Here is a 17174-nt window from a genome sequence, read left to right on the forward strand (position 1 = left end):
TGGATCAAGGAAGTTTTCATAAAATGGAAGGAAAATAGTACTTTAAGGCATCTCATCCAACAAAGTTAGGTAGATCCCAACCCACATAAAAGTGATACATGACAATAAGATACATTGCTATATCAAGGGTGCATTGTTATGGCAAAATGTTTTTCCCTAAAAAAATGAGTCATGGAGGAGCTACATTAATCATTGATAATGGGTCACTTTGGCTTTCATAAAACCTATGAAAAATTATGAAAATATCACAACTCCCTTAACTTTAATCCTTAAAAGAAATGCCCTTTTTCTGGAGCGAGATAACATCATAGGCCTTCACTGCTTTAAAGGATGCCATATATGCTACTCTAGTATTAGTAGTGCTTGAATTACATTTTTATATGAATGTGATTCCTTAGGTAGAGGTCTTGGAGTAGTTGTGATGCAACAAAGATGCCCCTTGGCATTAACTAGTAAGTAGTTGTGTGATTTAAATTTGGGTATGAGAAGGAAACGATGGCTATCCTTCATGTAGTGGAGCCTTGGAACCCCATATCTCATAGGGAAGCATTCAAAAAAAATAATAACCATCATTGTCTAAAATACTTCCTTAAAAAATGGTTTTCTGCACCATAGAAACATAACTAGGTCACCAAGATGCTTGGGTATGATTATGAAATCCTATATAGGAAGGATAAATAAAATGTTGTGACTGATATTTTATCTACAAAATTTGTGGAGAATTGATCACTCATTTCACTATGCATAGTGTTAGCGCTTGAAATTTCACCTCAGGCTGAGAAAGGCAAACTCCAAGGCAACATCAAACCACTTAGCCTCGTAGCTAGCCCTACGGGGCAGGAGAGGGCTCTCTCCGGTCTATCTCAGCAAAAAGTTTTCTAAAAGGGGCTGAGATAACTTTAAAAGAAACTGATTTTAGGCTAGTAAATTGATAAAAAAGGGATTTTTAATAAAATGATGGGGTTTTTCTGGGCTGCATGGGGCAAAGAAACAGCTTGAACAGAGAAATATAATCAAAAACACAGATTATCTCCTGAGGCAAGGTAGGCAAGAAATTTAACATCAAATTGAGATTAAATGGAATGGCAAGACTTCTGAGGAGATGACAAGGGCATAGGAGATGAATCCTTGTCAAACAGAAGAAAACATTAAATATGAACAAACTTAAAGGCAGAGCACATAAATTATGAATTCTACCTTAACACTTCATTTGTTCAAATGGAAACGATCATGAAATGACATGAACACATAACAGGCTACATATGAAACAAAAGAGGACACAAATGTTAAATCTCATACCACAGGAATCTCAGAAGCCAGAGCTGTGTATTTTCATTAAAATCTCTGTCAAAACTGTACAATAGAAGCTCTCTGTTCTCCACCAGCTCTCAGAATTCTCTTTCCCCCCTCCCAACTTAAGTAAAATGGTTTATACATTAACTATACACTGCAACTGCAACTTATTATATCTAGTGGTCCTCTACAACATAGTAGTTTTATACACACGAAGTAGAAATTGAGTTTACGGACAATGTGCACAACTCCTCAAAACGACACTTTAATTCCCAATGATGCCATGATCTGAGAGATAAATTGTGGGTGTGCAGGCCAAGCTGCTGCTGTCACTAAATTCCCATCTCTGAAACATGTAGTTATAGGTTCTGGCTCTAACCATTCACCACCAGAAAGCAATACATTAAGCTTTACAGCTGGATATGCAGTACATGTTTTCTCTTTCAATATACCTGCACCAGCAAGAATCAATTGCCCATGACAGATAGAAGTAATGGGCTTGTTTGAATCAGAAAACTGCTTGACCAATTTAAGAACAGATTCATTTAGAGCTAGGTACTCGGGTGCCCTTCCTCCAGGAACTATCAACCCATCATACATGCTTGCATCAATGTCATCGAAAGATGCTGTCAAAACAAAATAGTGGCCTCGTAGTTCTGAATAAGTCATGTTTGTTTTCTTCAAATTGTTATATTATCAAAACATAAATGAATTTGAAGCAGATTGTCGAGTGAAGCTAGAAATGCGGGCTTGTTGGGCTCTTGCTCTTGCCAGAGCTCTTCATACTGAGTAGCAGAAGAATCCCAGCTAAAATCTATTGTCATCGCCTTCTTAACAAGTTCTAGCCACCAATTTGGCTTTTTTCTATAGTAAGTAATAGCACGATCCAATGCATGGTTTAGTCCTTGTTCATCAGCTGCGGAGAATGTAAATCCATCTCTAACTTTTGCAGGGATTGTCTCATCATCCACATCAAAAACACTGTCATTTAAGCCTCCTGTACCATGAAGTTATCGATTCCAGTCTGATCTACTGGATCCTTGCCAAACAATGGACATTATTGTTGAAGCCTCCAGTACTAACATTAAACGTAGAAGTACTCCAGATGTTGGATGCCATACATGTTGCATAGAGATATGGCAACAAGCCCCATGTAACATCACCAACATCAACCATGTCGAAGAGGATGGAGTTAACTAATGCAGTATCATGTTCTGTGGTCACACCCAAAGTGTTGGTTAATGTTTTCAACCTCCGAATATCTTCTCTCTCCGGCAGAGAAGCTAGTAAGTGTTTTGTGAAGTCTGACAATAGTGAGAATAGCAAAGGAGTATTTGCATCAAGGACTTGTCCAGTAGCTTCAGCTAACAGAGAACTAAAGCACAATGCCTGTCCTACCTGAATTGAAAAGTTAATCAGAGGCTCTAACTCATGAACCTGTTTCAAATAATAATCCCTTTCCCTCCAATTATGCATACGTGCAGAGAGGGCCTCAAGATATTCCTTGTTGGAACGCAATGTAGTATCGATGCAGCTCAAAAGAGCAGTCAGATGCTCTCGAATGATACCATCAAGTTTATCAACACCATATGGACCAAACAACCGAACAAAAGCCTTGAGTTCGGAAAGGCATGTTACCGCCTCAGCAAAGTACCCCCCAACTGGTCTTGCACCCTTGAAACACTTATCTATAGGTGTAAATAAAATACCAGCACCATTTACATCTTTAACAACATTCTCCAGGTACCAATCACAGATAATTGAAATCGCTGTGCCTGTGTTCTGTACAGGTTTCTCAAAAGTATGCAAACCATGTATGGGTCCAAAAAATGCCTCACACAACAACACCTTCCCGCATACCCTGAGTTAAATCCATACTTACATGCTGTTCAACCAGATGAACTATATTCATATGACGGTGAACCAATGACTCCAGAACAGAAGGCCGCTGAAGGTCCCTATCAATTTTTAAAATTGTAATCAACCTTTTCTTGAAGTTGTTTAGCACACAATCCCTCAGGTACTCTCTTAGAACAAAGACATGGTTCAGAATACATATTGGTTCCATTTCATTCAACACTGAGCAGAGACTTGTCAACCTTTGCACTGCAGCCTCCAACATTTTAATGGTATCTCTATTTGCAGGTTCACTCTCCTTTCCTGGCAAAGGCAAATCTGAACTGCTCTTCATTGACTTGGTAGAAGGCATGGCAACTTTGGCTGCATGATTCATGCGAATAGCTGCTTGCTCTGGTAGGAGCTTGGATTCTAAGGAACCAAAACCCACTTTCAGAATCCAGAATATTGATAAGCCCTTCCAATCCTCCCATGATGGATTCTATAAGCGACTCTACATATGACACTGCATCCCGACCTATTTTTAAAAACTCCTCAGGCACACTGACAGTGGCATTATCTGGAAAACTGCTGCCATTTGAAGAACTGTAGAGCTTTGGAACATTTTGACAAATTATATATTCTAAAAAAAAAAAAACACATTTAATGATTTCTTCTTCAAAACACGGTTTTGAAGAAGAATCAATCTCACATTTGACTTGACAAGACGGAGTCTAACATCGGCTCCACTAGGGATGGCAGCTGCCGCTTTTTGGAGGTGCCAAGAACCGCAGAACTTTGGGAGAGCAGACAGTGCCTCCACCCATTGGGCAATGGAGTCATCGTCGACACAATTCTTGACTCATTTTCAAACTGAAACTGAACTCAAACTGATTTGATCTCAAGACTGAAATGACTGAAAAAACTAGCTTAACTAACTTCAAACTAAACTGGAATAAGATGCTGCCCTTTGGCCGTTTATTTATTTACAAAATCTACCCTAATCTGCTGTACAAACAATAGATCAGGTAATACTGAAATGCCAGATTAACCATTCAAGTAAACCTGAGAATGATGCCGCTTGAGAATGCTTCCACCAGGACACAGATGTAATTGCTGGCAGCCCTTCATGCACGTAATGAGCCTGGTCATGTAAAAGACAGCTTGATTTGTCAATTAAACTGAAAAACATTTCCATGTATATTGCTATTGGATAACGATGGCCAGACTCTGTTGGCTGTCCCAACTCTGTAATGCATACTTCCAGCTGCACACTGTCAATGTAAACATGTGTAGGCAATTCTATGATTTCTTGTTGCGAAGGAGGAAGGATTTCCAAGAACTTTTTAGGGTCTTGGAAATCATATGATTGGATTTGCTCATCTAAATACTGAATCTCCTTCTCAAGTTTTTCAACAATTAACTCACAGGCACCAGTTTTAGTTTCAAGATGAAACTTCGGAGATTTCAAACATTGAAAGAAGGTACTGAAAAATTCTTCATTAATTTCAATATCCACCAACCACTCTCTAACTTCGTTTAGAGCTTCACAAAGTGCAGGGTTTGCCACATACCCCACCATTACATGAACGGATCAGCATGCACTGGAATGTCTGGATCGAATTGGAGTCGCCAGGTGAATGGTTCAGCCTGCATATGTGTCTGACTGCTGTCCACCATCAGCATCAGATCTGCAATTTGATTTCATGTACTGGGACAAGACAATCAACAAGTTGAATGTTCTCCCCAGTATGGTCGCCAATATGTTAGCGCTTGAAATTTCACCTCAGGTTGAGAAAGGCAAACTCCAAGGCAACATCAAACCACTTAGCCTCGTAGCTAGCCCTACGGGGCAGGAGAGGGCTCTCTCCGGTCTATCTCAGCAAAAAGTTTTCTAAAAGGGGCTGAGATGACTTTAAAAGAAACTGATTTTAGGCTAGTAAATTGATAAAAAAGGGATTTTTAATAAAATGATGGGGTTTTTCTGGGCTGCATGGGGCAAAGAAACAGCTTGAACAGAGAAATATAATAAAAAACACAGATTATCTCCTGAGGCAAGGTAGGCAAGAAATTTAACATCAAATTGAGATTAAATGGAATGGCAAGACTGCTGAGGAGCTGACAAGGGCATAGGAGATGAATCCTTGTCAAACAGAAGAAAACATTAAATATGAACAAACTTAAAGGCAGAGCATATAAATTATGAATTCTACCTTAACACTTCATTTGTTCAAATGGAGAGGATCATGAAATGACATGAACACATAACAGGCTACATATGAAACAAAAGAGGACACAAATGTTAAATCTCATACCACAGGAATCTCAGAAGCCAGAGCTGTGTATTTTCATTAAAATCTCTGTCAAAACTGTACAATAGAAGCTCTTTGTTCTCCACCAGCTCTCAGAATTCTCTTTCCCCCCTCCCAACTTAAGTAAAATGGTTTATACATTAACTATACACTGCAACTGCAACTTATTATATCTAGTGGTCCTCTACAACATAGTAGTTTTATACACACGAAGTAGAAATTGAGTTTACAGACAATGTGCACAACTCCTCAAAACGACACTTTAATTCCCAATGATGCCATGATCTGAGAGATAAATTGTGGGTGTGCAGGCCAAGCTGCTGCTGTCACTAAATTCCCATCTCTGAAACATGTAGTTATAGGTTCTGGCTCTAACCATTCACCACCAGAAAGCAATACATTAAGCTTTACAGCTGGATATGCAGTACATGTTTTCTCTTTCAATATACCTGCACCAGCAAGAATCAATTGCCCATGACAGATAGAAGCAATGGGCTTGTTTGAATCATAAAACTGCTTGACCAATTTAAGAACAGATTCATTTAGAGCTAGGTACTCGGGTGCCCTTCCTCCAGGAACTATCAACCCATCATACATGCTTGCATCAATGTCATCGAAAGATGCTGTCAAAACAAAATAGTGGCCTCGTAGTTATGAATAAGTCATGTTTGTTTTCTTCAAATTGTTATATTATCAAAACATAAATGAATTTGAAGCAGATTGTCGAGTGAAGCTAGAAATGCGGGCTTGTTGGGCTCTTGCTCTTGCCAGAGCTCTTCATACTGAGTAGCAGAAGAATCCCAGCTAAAATCTATTGTCATCGCCTTCTTAACAAGTTCTAGCCACCAATTTGGCTTTTTTCTATAGTAAGTAATAGCACGATCCAATGCATGGTTTAGTCCTTGTTCATCAGCTGCGGAGAATGTAAATCCATCTCTAACTTTTGCAGGGATTGTCTCATCATCCACATCAAAAACACTGTCATTTAAGCCTCCTGTACCATGAAGTTATTGATTCCAGTCTGATCTACTGGATCCTTGCCAAACAATGGACATTATTGTTGAAGCCTCCAGTACTAACATTAAACGTAGAAGTACTCCAGATGTTGGATGTCATACATGTTGCATAGAGATATGGCAACAAGCCCCATGTAACATCACCAACATCAACCATGTCGAAGAGGATGGAGTTAACTAATGCAGTATCATGTTCTGTGATCACACCCAAAGTGTTGGTTAATGTTTTCAACCTCCGAATATCTTCTCTCTCCGGCAGAGAAGCTGGTAAGTGTTTTGTGAAGTCTGACAATAGTGAGAATAGCAGAGGAGTATTTGCATCAAGGACTTGTCCAGTAGCTTCAGCTAACAGAGAACTAAAGCACAATGCCTGTCCTACCTGAATTGAAAAGTTAATCAGAGGCTCTAACTCATGAACCTGTTTCAAATAATAATCCCTTTCCCTCCAATTATGCATACGTGCAGAGAGGGCCTCAAGATATTCCTTGTTGGAACGCAATGTAGTATCGATGCAGCTCAAAAGAGCAGTCAGATGCTCTCGAATGATACCATCAAGTTTATCAACACCATATGGACCAAACAACCGAACAAAAGCCTTGAGTTCGGAAAGGCCTGTTACCGCCTCAGCAAAGTACCCCCCAACTGGTCTTGCACTCTTGAAGCACTTATCTATAGGTGTAAATAAAATACCAGCACCATTTACATCTTTAACAACATTCTCCAAGTACCAATCACAGATAATTGAAATCGCTGTGCCTGTGTTCTGTACAGGTTTCTCAAAAGTATGCAAACCATGTATGGGTCCAGAAAATGCCTCACACAACAACACCTTCCCGCATACCCTGAGTTAAATCCATACTTACATGCTGTTCAACCAGATGAACTATATTCATATGACGGTGAACCAATGACTCCAGAACAGAAGGCCGTTGAAGGTCCCTATCAATTTTTAAAATTGTAATCAACCTTTTCTTGAAGTTGTTTAGTACACAATCCCTCAGGTACTCTCTTAGAACAAAGACATGGTTCAGAATACATATTGGTTCCATTTCATTCAACACTGAGCAGAGACTTGTCAACCTTTGCACTGCAGCCTCCAACATTTTAATGGTATCTCTATTTGCAGGTTCACTCTCCTTTCCTGGCAAAGGCAAATCTGAACTGCTCTTCATTGACTTGGTAGAAGGCATGGCAACTTTGGCTGCATGATTCATGCAAATAGCTGCTTGCTCTGGTAGGAGCTTGGATTCTAAGGAACCAAAACCCACTTTCAGAATCCAGAATATTGATAAGCCCTTCCAATCCTCCCATGATGGATTCTATAAGCGACTCTACATATGACACTGCATCCCGGCCTATTTTTAAAAACTCCTCAGGCACACTGACAGTGGCATTATCTGGAAAACTGCTGCCATTTGAAGAACTGTAGAGCTTTGGAACATTTTGACAAATTATATATTCTAAAAAAAAAAAACACATTTAATGATTTCTTCTTCAAAACAGGGTTTTGAAGAAGAATCAATCTCACATTTGACTTGACAAGACGGAGTCTAACATCGGCTCCACTAGGGATGGCAGCTGCCGCTTTTTGGAGGTGCCAAGAACCGCAGAACTTTGGGAGAGCAGACAGTGCCTCCACCCATTGGGCAATGGAGTCATCGTCGACACAACTCTTGACTCATTTTCAAACTGAAACTGAACTCAAACTGATTTGATCTCAAGACTGAAATGACTGGAAAAACTAGCTTAACTAACTTCAAACTAAACTGGAATAAGATGCTGCCCTTTGGCCGTTTATTTATTTACAAAATCTACCCTAATCTGCTGTACAAACAATAGATCAGGTAATACTGAAATGCCAGATTAACCATTCAAGTAAACCTGAGAATGATGCCGCTTGAGAATGCTTCCACCAGGACACAGATGTAATTGCTGGTAGCCCTTCATGCACGTAATGAGCCTGGTCACGTAAAAGACAGATTGATTTGTCAATTAAACTGAAAAACATTTCCATGTATATTGCTATTGGATCGCGATGGCCAGACTCTGTTGGCTGTCCCAACTCTGTAATGCATACTTCCAGCTGCACACTGTCAATGTAAACGTGTGTAGGCAATTCTATGATTTCTTGTTGCGAAGGAGGAAGGATTTCCAAGAACTTTTTAGGGTCCTGGAAATCATATGACTGGATTTGCTCATCTAAATACTGAATCTCCTTCTCAAGTTTTTCAACAATTAACTCACAGGCACCAGTTTTAGTTTCAAGATGAAACTTCGGAGATTTCAAACATTGAAAGAAGGTACTGAAAAATTCTTCATTAATTTCAATATCCACCAACCACTCTCTAACTTCGTTTAGAGCTTCACAAAGTGCAGGGTTTGCCACATACCCCACCATTACATGAACGGATCAGCATGCACTGGAATGTCTGGATCGAATTGGAGTCGCCAGGTGAATGGTTCAGCCTGCATATGTGTCTGACTGCTGTCCACCATCAGCATCAGATCTGCAATTTGATTTCATGTACTGGGACAAGACAATCAACAAGTTGAATGTTCTCCCCAGTATGGTCGCCAATATGTTAGCGCTTGAAATTTCACCTCAGGCTGAGAAAGGCAAACTCCAAGGCAACATCAAACCACTTAGCCTCGTAGCTAGCCCTACGGGGCAGGAGAGGGCTCTCTCCGGTCTATCTCAGCAAAAAGTTTTCTAAAAGGGGCTGAGATAACTTTAAAAGAAACTGATTTTAGGCTAGTAAATTGATAAAAAAGGGATTTTTAATAAAATGATGGGGTTTTTCTGGGCTGCATGGGGCAAAGAAACAGCTTGAACAGAGAAATATAATCAAAAACACAGATTATCTCCTGAGGCAAGGTAGGCAAGAAATTTAACATCAAATTGAGATTAAATGGAATGGCAAGACTGCTGAGGAGCTGACAAGGGCATAGGAGATGAATCCTTGTCAAACAGAAGAAAACATTAAATATGAACAAACTTAAAGGCAGAGCATATAAATTATGAATTCTACCTTAACACTTCATTTGTTCAAATGGAAACGATCATGAAATGACATGAACACATAACAGGCTACATATGAAACAAAAGAGGACACAAATGTTAAATCTCATACCACAGGAATCTCAGAAGCCAGAGCTGTGTATTTTCATTAAAATCTTTGTCAAAACTGTACAATAGAAGCTCTTTGTTCTCCACCAGCTCTCAGAATTCTCTTTCCCCCCTCCCAACTTAAGTAAAATGGTTTATACATTAACTATACACTGCAACTGCAACTTATTATATCTAGTGGTCCTCTACAACATAGTAGTTTTATACACACGAAGTAGAAATTGAGTTTACAGACAATGTGCACAACTCCTCAAAACGACACTTTAATTCCCAATGATGCCATGATCTGAGAGATAAATTGTGGGTGTGCAGGCCAAGATGCTGCTGTCACTAAATTCCCATCTCTGAAACATGTAGTTATAGGTTCTGGCTCTAACCATTCACCACCAGAAAGCAATACATTAAGCTTTACAGCTGGATATGCAGTACATGTTTTCTCTTTCAATATACCTGCACCAGCAAGAATCAATTGCCCATGACAGATAGAAGCAATGGGCTTTTTTGAATCATAAAACTGCTTGACCAATTTAAGAACAGATTCATTTAGAGCTAGGTACTCGGGTGCCCTTCCTCCAGGAACTATCAACCCATCATACATGCTTGCATCAATGTCATCGAAAGATGCTGTCAAAACAAAATAGTGGCCTCGTAGTTATGAATAAGTCATGTTTGTTTTCTTCAAATTGTTATATTATCAAAACATAAATGAATTTGAAGCAGATTGTCGAGTGAAGCTAGAAATGCGGGCTTGTTGGGCTCTTGCTCTTGCCAGAGCTCTTCATACTGAGTAGCAGAAGAATCCCAGCTAAAATCTATTGTCATCGCCTTCTTAACAAGTTCTAGCCACCAATTTGGCTTTTTTTTCTATAGTAAGTAATAGCACGATCCAATGCATGGTTTAGTCCTTGTTCATCAGCTGCGGAGAATGTAAATCCATCTCTAACTTTTGCAGGGATTGTCTCATCATCCACATCAAAAACACTGTCATTTAAGCCTCCTGTACCATGAAGTTATCGATTCCAGTCTGATCTACTGGATCCTTGCCAAACAATGGACATTATTGTTGAAGCCTCCAGTACTAACATTAAACGTAGAAGTACTCCAGATGTTGGATGTCATACATGTTGCATAGAGATATGGCAACAAGCCCCATGTAACATCACCAACATCAACCATGTCGAAGAGGATGGAGTTAACTAATGCAGTATCATGTTCTGTGATCACACCCAAAGTGTTGGTTAATGTTTTCAACCTCCGAATATCTTCTCTCTCCGAAAGAGAAGCTGGTAAGTGTTTTGTGAAGTCTGACAATAGTGAGAATAGCAGAGGAGTATTTGCATCAAGGACTTGTCCAGTAGCTTCAGCTAACAGATAACTAAAGCACAATGCCTGTCCTACCTGAATTGAAAAGTTAATCAGAGGCTCTAACTCATGAACCTGTTTCAAATAATAATCCCTTTCCCTCCAATTATGCATACGTGCAGAGAGGGCCTCAAGATATTCCTTGTTGGAACGCAATGTAGTATCGATGCAGCTCAAAAGAGCAGTCAGATGCTCTCGAATGATACCATCAAGTTTATCAACACCATATGGACCAAACAACTGAACAAAAGCCTTGAGTTCGGAAAGGTCTGTTACCGCCTCAGCAAAGTACCCCCCAACTGGTCTTGCACTCTTGAAGCACTTATCTATAGGTGTAAATAAAATACCAGCACCATTTACATCTTTAACAACATTCTCCAGGTACCAATCACAGATAATTGAAATCGCTGTGCCTGTGTTCTGTACAGGTTTCTCAAAAGTATGCAAACCATGTATGGGTCCAGAAAATGCCTCACACAACAACACCTCCCGCATACCCTGAGTTAAATCCATACTTACATGCTGTTCAACCAGATGAACTATATTCATATGACGGTGAACCAATGACTCCAGAACAGAAGGCCGCTGAAGGTCCCTATCAATTTTTAAAATTGTAATCAACCTTCTCTTGAAGTTGTTTAGTACACAATCCCTCAGGTACTCTCTTAGAACAAAGACATGGTTCAGAATACATATTGGTTCCATTTCATTCAAGACTGAGCAGAGACTTGTCAACCTTTGCACTGCAGCCTCCAACATTTTAATGGTATCTCTATTTGCAGGTTCACTCTCCTTTCCTGGCAAAGGCAAATCTGAACTGCTCTTCATTGACTTGGTAGAAGGCATGGCAACTTTGGCTGCATGATTCATGCGAATAGCTGCTTGCTCTGGTAGGAGCTTGGATTCTAAGGAACCAAAACCACTTTCAGAATCCAGAATATTGATAAGCCCTTCCAATCCTCCCATGATGGATTCTATAAGCGACTTCTACATATGACACTGCATCCCGGCCTATTTTTAAAAACTCCTCAGGCACACTGACAGTGGCATTATCTGGAAAACTACTGCCATTTGAAGAACTGTAGAGCTTTGGAACATTTTGACAAATTATATATTCTAAAAAAAAAACACATTTAATGATTTCTTCTTCAAAACAGGGTTTTGAAGAAGAATCAATCTCACATTTGACTTGACAAGACGGAGTCTAACACATAGCAAGTCCAGGATGGCTCAAGGAACCCTGCATAAAATGGATGGAAAATAGTATTTTAAGTAATCTCATCCGACAACTTTAGGTAGATCCCAACCCACCTAAAGGTGATACATGGCAACAAGATACATTGCTATATAAAGGGTTCATTATTATGTCAAAATAATATTCCCTAAAACAATGATTCATGGAGGAGCTACATTAATCATGAATTATGGGTCACTCTGGCTTTCATAAAACCTATGAAAAGTTACGAAAACATTACAACTCCCTTAATTTTACTCCTTAAAAGGAATACCTTTTTTTTGGAGCAAGATAACATCACAAACCTTCACTACTTTAAAATATGCCATGTACACTACTCTAGTATTAGTAGTTCTTGATTTTACTAAGACATTTTTCTTTGAATGTGATTCTTTAGGCAAAGGTCTTGGGGTAGTCTTGATGCAACAAAGATTCCCTTAACATTCACTAATAAGTAGTTGTGTGATTTCGATTTGGGTATGAGAAGGAAATGATGGTTATCCTTCCTGCAGTGGAGACTTCACACCCCTTATCTCATAGGGAAGCATTCACAGATCAATACTAACCATCATTGTCTAAAATACTTCCTAAAAAAATGGTTTTCTTCACTAGAGAAACATAAGTGGGTCATTAATATGCTTGGGCATGATTATGAGATCATATATAAGAAAGATAAATAAAATGTTGTGACTGATGTTGTATCTAGACAAATAGTGGTGGATGGATCACTCCTTTACTTATGCATACCAAGTCCAAGATGGATCAAGGAAGCCTGCATAAAATGGAAGGAAAATAGTATTTTAAGACATCTCATCCAAAACTTTAGGTAGATTCCAACCCAGCTAAAGGTGATACATGACAAGAAGATACTTTCTATATAAAGGGTGCATGGTTATGACAAAATATTTTTCCTTATAACAATGAGTCATCGAGGAGCTACATTAATCATTGATAATGGGCCACTTTGGCCTTCTTAAAATCTATGAAAGAACTAAGTTCTCATTCTTCTGGGTAGAAATGAGAACACATATCTAGGATTTGATAGCATCCTTTGAAACTCAACAAAGAAATAATGGAGAGACGATGAAAATAATATTGATGAGACTAGTAATTACCCTCATCCAATGATACATCTTGCCATCACTTTCATTTTTTGAATAAACCGTTTGATCATTTATTTGTCATTATTAGCCACTTCTTCCCCATTCACTATTCCAAGATACTATGCATTTATGATTGAATTTATGTATTAAATAGATGGGTTTGCGAAGAAAGGGATGATTTCATGATCCATGTGTCTGAAATTGTTAACTTGTTTGAATGCAGGGCTCAATAAGAATCCATTTTGTTTTTAGTATCTAATAAGGTGTTGGATAATTTCTCATTAGAAATGGATGTCATTTTGGAAATAACAAGTGCTATAGAGTTTCTTAGTAGCATGAGAACACGTTTTGGAAAACTTTCAGTACTATAAAATTTTCGTTAGCAATAGTCCTATTTTGAAATTGTAAATATTGCTTTTATAATTCTATTGAAATTGAAAACTTGTCTTCCATGTTAGCCATATTGATCAACACTCATAAAGGTGCTCATAAATCATACTCTAAGTTCCACTTTGCTTAATTAATGTAAAACATGTCTTATGTAATTAATGTAAAAGTAGGTAAGGTAGTTAGTTGTTGAGTCCATGATTTATCCTTTAAAAAGTGGTAATTTTTTTATTTTTCCTCTATTTAAGATTATTAATGTTTTAATATGGGTTATAGATTCAATCCCTTCCACATTTATTTGTCAATATGGGGTTCGTTAATTATTTCAAGGTTATTGTGCAAAGTGTATGCAGGCCATAGGTTCCCTAGCTAGTATTGAGCATTTACAAAATACAAGGCCCAACGAATGCTATGAATCAAGTAACAACAAAGTAAATAACATTAACAACAACCTAAAGTAACAACAATTAGGAATCATAGCAAGATTATAAAGCGGTAAAGAAAGAACAACAATTATAAAACATCAACAACATAACCAAAATGCATACCTATTCACATGATTAAATCCAACAACACCTGATCGAGAGAGCGGGCCCAACTCTCTGATCAGGGCTGTGGTGAAGAGTTAGAAATCACATGGGATTACAAAAAACTGGAATTCACATTAACCAAAAGGAATTACAAATAAAGTTTTGTTGTTACACGCCCAAAGGGAAAATCTGTCATTCTTCTCTGTTGAGCCTTACTTATACATTTTATCGTTACATGAATAGAAATTAACAAACTCAGAAATTGTGGCAATCATGCCTGCCCACAAATATACAATGATTGTTCAAATAGAAACAAAATGAAAAGATAACAGTCAGATTTGATTCATCAACTCTTCGGCAATTGAACAATTTTAACGGTCCTATCCTTGAATAGCGTTGCCATCCCATCAATAACATCGCGTTGAGTTATATTCCGTTGAGAATCATCTGACGTGAATATGTAGGAGAACTCTGTCAACAAGCCATCTAAGCATCGTTCCCCTAGGACTACACTTCATTAATTAACATTTCAAGAAGACATGCCAATTTAATATACCTTCATTGATTTGAGATATAAATCGACCTCATAAAAGCTATGAAATGGATAAAAAGGAATAGGTAAAAGTGGGTGAAAAATAGGTAATTTTATCGCCAACATCTCCCCCCAATTGTTTTGGTTTCATGTCCTCATGTAAACCGCTTCCTGTGAAGATCAGGGTTAGACCCACTATGAATGGCATGAAGTTGAGTATGATCATATTGTTTTTCCATACTAGTCCCGGGTAGATGAAACCCATCTGCATGAACGATGTCCTTCCACCAGTATTCATCCACAACATAAGCTAGTCCATACTGATCAGACGGTAGCCAAATAATAGGAAATCAAAACCTTAACCCCAGCCAGCAAACTCCACAGTGTTGTATGCAAGAAATACAACATGGGACTCTCCCCAATGCTCTGACAAATTTGGGTACCCTGAAGGGTTCTTGTACCCTTACTGCTGTCAATGAGAGCATCCAACACCTTTGACAAGCGTCCTTGGCTTCTTCCTGAAAAGTGAAAATATGTATTGTGCACAAGTCGACACACCATCGTTGTGTCATAAGCATCCGATCTTTTTGTCCTTTGAGTTTGAGAAACCGATGATGTTTAGTAAAAATATCCCCATATTGGAAATGATTCATTATGATCATCAATGGGCAATTTGCCTGGTTTTTCTCGAATGTATCAAGGGCCTTTTTCCATTTGACTTGATTAATAAAAAAATATGTAAAAGATCTGAACTGAATATCTCCTACAAATGGTACTGGAGTGAATGGTTGATCAATTCTTAGGATATAATCATCCTTGTATAATTCACATAGCAAATGCCAATTAATATGATTGTTAGCTCTTAGAATCCTTAGGAACTACATGGGATCTTCTACGTTGTGACTTAACTCCTAGTGAGTACTTCCCAAATAGAAAAAAAAAAAATACTATTCATGAAGAAAAAGGGCATAATAGTTAGCAGGGAGCCTACATGCCATTATTTTTTGCATTAAGGTGAACATCTCGTCCTTATCAATTTTCAGCAACTGAAATTTTCCTTGCAACTCCTTGATCTTCTCGGCAGGGAGGCCATAAGTGGAGAACGAGGGGTAGTAGCTTTAGTTTCCATTATGCCAACATCCTCTATTTCAGTCTCCTTAATTCCTTCCCCATTTCCCAAATCATATTGTTTGTCTCTCATTTCTTCATCCCCTTTTTCCTCTACCTCCTCCAGTATTTGCTCCATTACTTCCTCTCCAAGCAATTTCTCTTCTAGCCTTACAGGCATCATGGCTGTAACTTCTTCTTCCAATAGCTCAACCAGTTGCTGCCAAGTTACAAGAGTTTATAACAAGGCACGAATTACCAGTAATTTGATGAGCCCATTGTTCATAAGGACGACCAACGCTTGACGTGAACGACGAGTAAATCGGGCCATCAATTGTAGATTATTCAAAAGGAAGAACAAAATATTTATGGAATGCATTTGGCGAAATCAGAGATAGGCTAGGAGCTTAAAATGATATTTAAAGAGAATAGAAAACTGACCTTCATAGGTGATATATCGCATTAAGAAATATGCAACATCTGCCCAAGGATGTGGTAGCAATTTCTAGTCATAACCCTTCCCTTTCTGCATCACATTCTCCCCTGCCTGTAGGAATAACTCTGGAAACTCTGGCATGGTCGTTCTTCTAATAAAACACTTATGTCCGTCCTGTGGCAACCCAATGTCAATTGTAATAACTTCCTGAGTCACTTGAACTTCCAATCTGCAGACCCTGGAGCGATTTCCTTCCAGATTTAGTGCAAACTCAACTGTCACCCCTTCATCAAACCCCTGTAACCTCTTGAAGTAAGTATGCCAACCCACATTTTGGAAGATCTACCATACTTCTGGTCGATGCCAAACCTTCTCTGTACTCTTTGGTTCATGTCTAATAGCTTGGCCACCCATTATTCCTGTCAGTTACTCTGTAGCAACACTCAGAGTAGCAGGAAGCCGTTAAGGGGACAACTAGTCGATAGAATACGCGATAACAAGAGTGAGGGTAAGGGAAGTGAATCCAGGTGAGGGTTATGGTAAAATCAGCGGTAAACATGGTAATGATTATGGTAATTATTCTGATACATTGGAAATGACCGCATTTTAATGCTAGCATGCATACTCGTACGTAGTGCAATTTCCAATGAGCATGGGTATATGTGAAGGATACTGGTAAGGATATCATTCGAGTGGGTAATGAAGCTATATTAACGGTATGATTGGATGATTTAAATGAGATACGATAATAACAACAAATGGTATCGTTATTATTAAATATGATAATATCCCCCCCAACTAAGGTATGGCCGTCCTCGACCTTGATTGATCATGCCATTAATGAAATGTTAATTAAATTCACAGAGTTGTTCGGGGATGTACCTAATGACTTACATTAG

General features: G+C 38.6%; 4 pseudogenes; all 4 read right to left on the bottom strand.

The window, feature by feature from the left end:
• Positions 1 to 1545: 1545 nt before the first annotated feature.
• Positions 1546 to 1962, bottom strand: LOC149233037 (protein DJ-1 homolog D pseudogene; annotated as a pseudogene).
• A 360-nt stretch (positions 1963 to 2322) lies between these two features.
• LOC149233038 (protein NAP1 pseudogene) lies at positions 2323 to 6038 on the bottom strand (annotated as a pseudogene).
• Positions 6039 to 6118: 80 nt separating this feature from the next.
• LOC149233039 (protein NAP1 pseudogene) lies at positions 6119 to 10182 on the bottom strand (annotated as a pseudogene).
• Positions 10183 to 10613: 431 nt separating this feature from the next.
• Positions 10614 to 16689, bottom strand: LOC149233040 (protein NAP1-like; annotated as a pseudogene).
• Positions 16690 to 17174: the final 485 nt, after the last annotated feature.

This window comes from Pinus tabuliformis, chromosome J, assembly GCF_031772625.1.
Source record: "Pinus tabuliformis cultivar Carrire ecotype Pingquan chromosome J, CPIR1, whole genome shotgun sequence".
In the NCBI taxonomy this organism is placed as follows: domain Eukaryota; kingdom Viridiplantae; phylum Streptophyta; class Pinopsida; order Pinales; family Pinaceae; genus Pinus; species Pinus tabuliformis.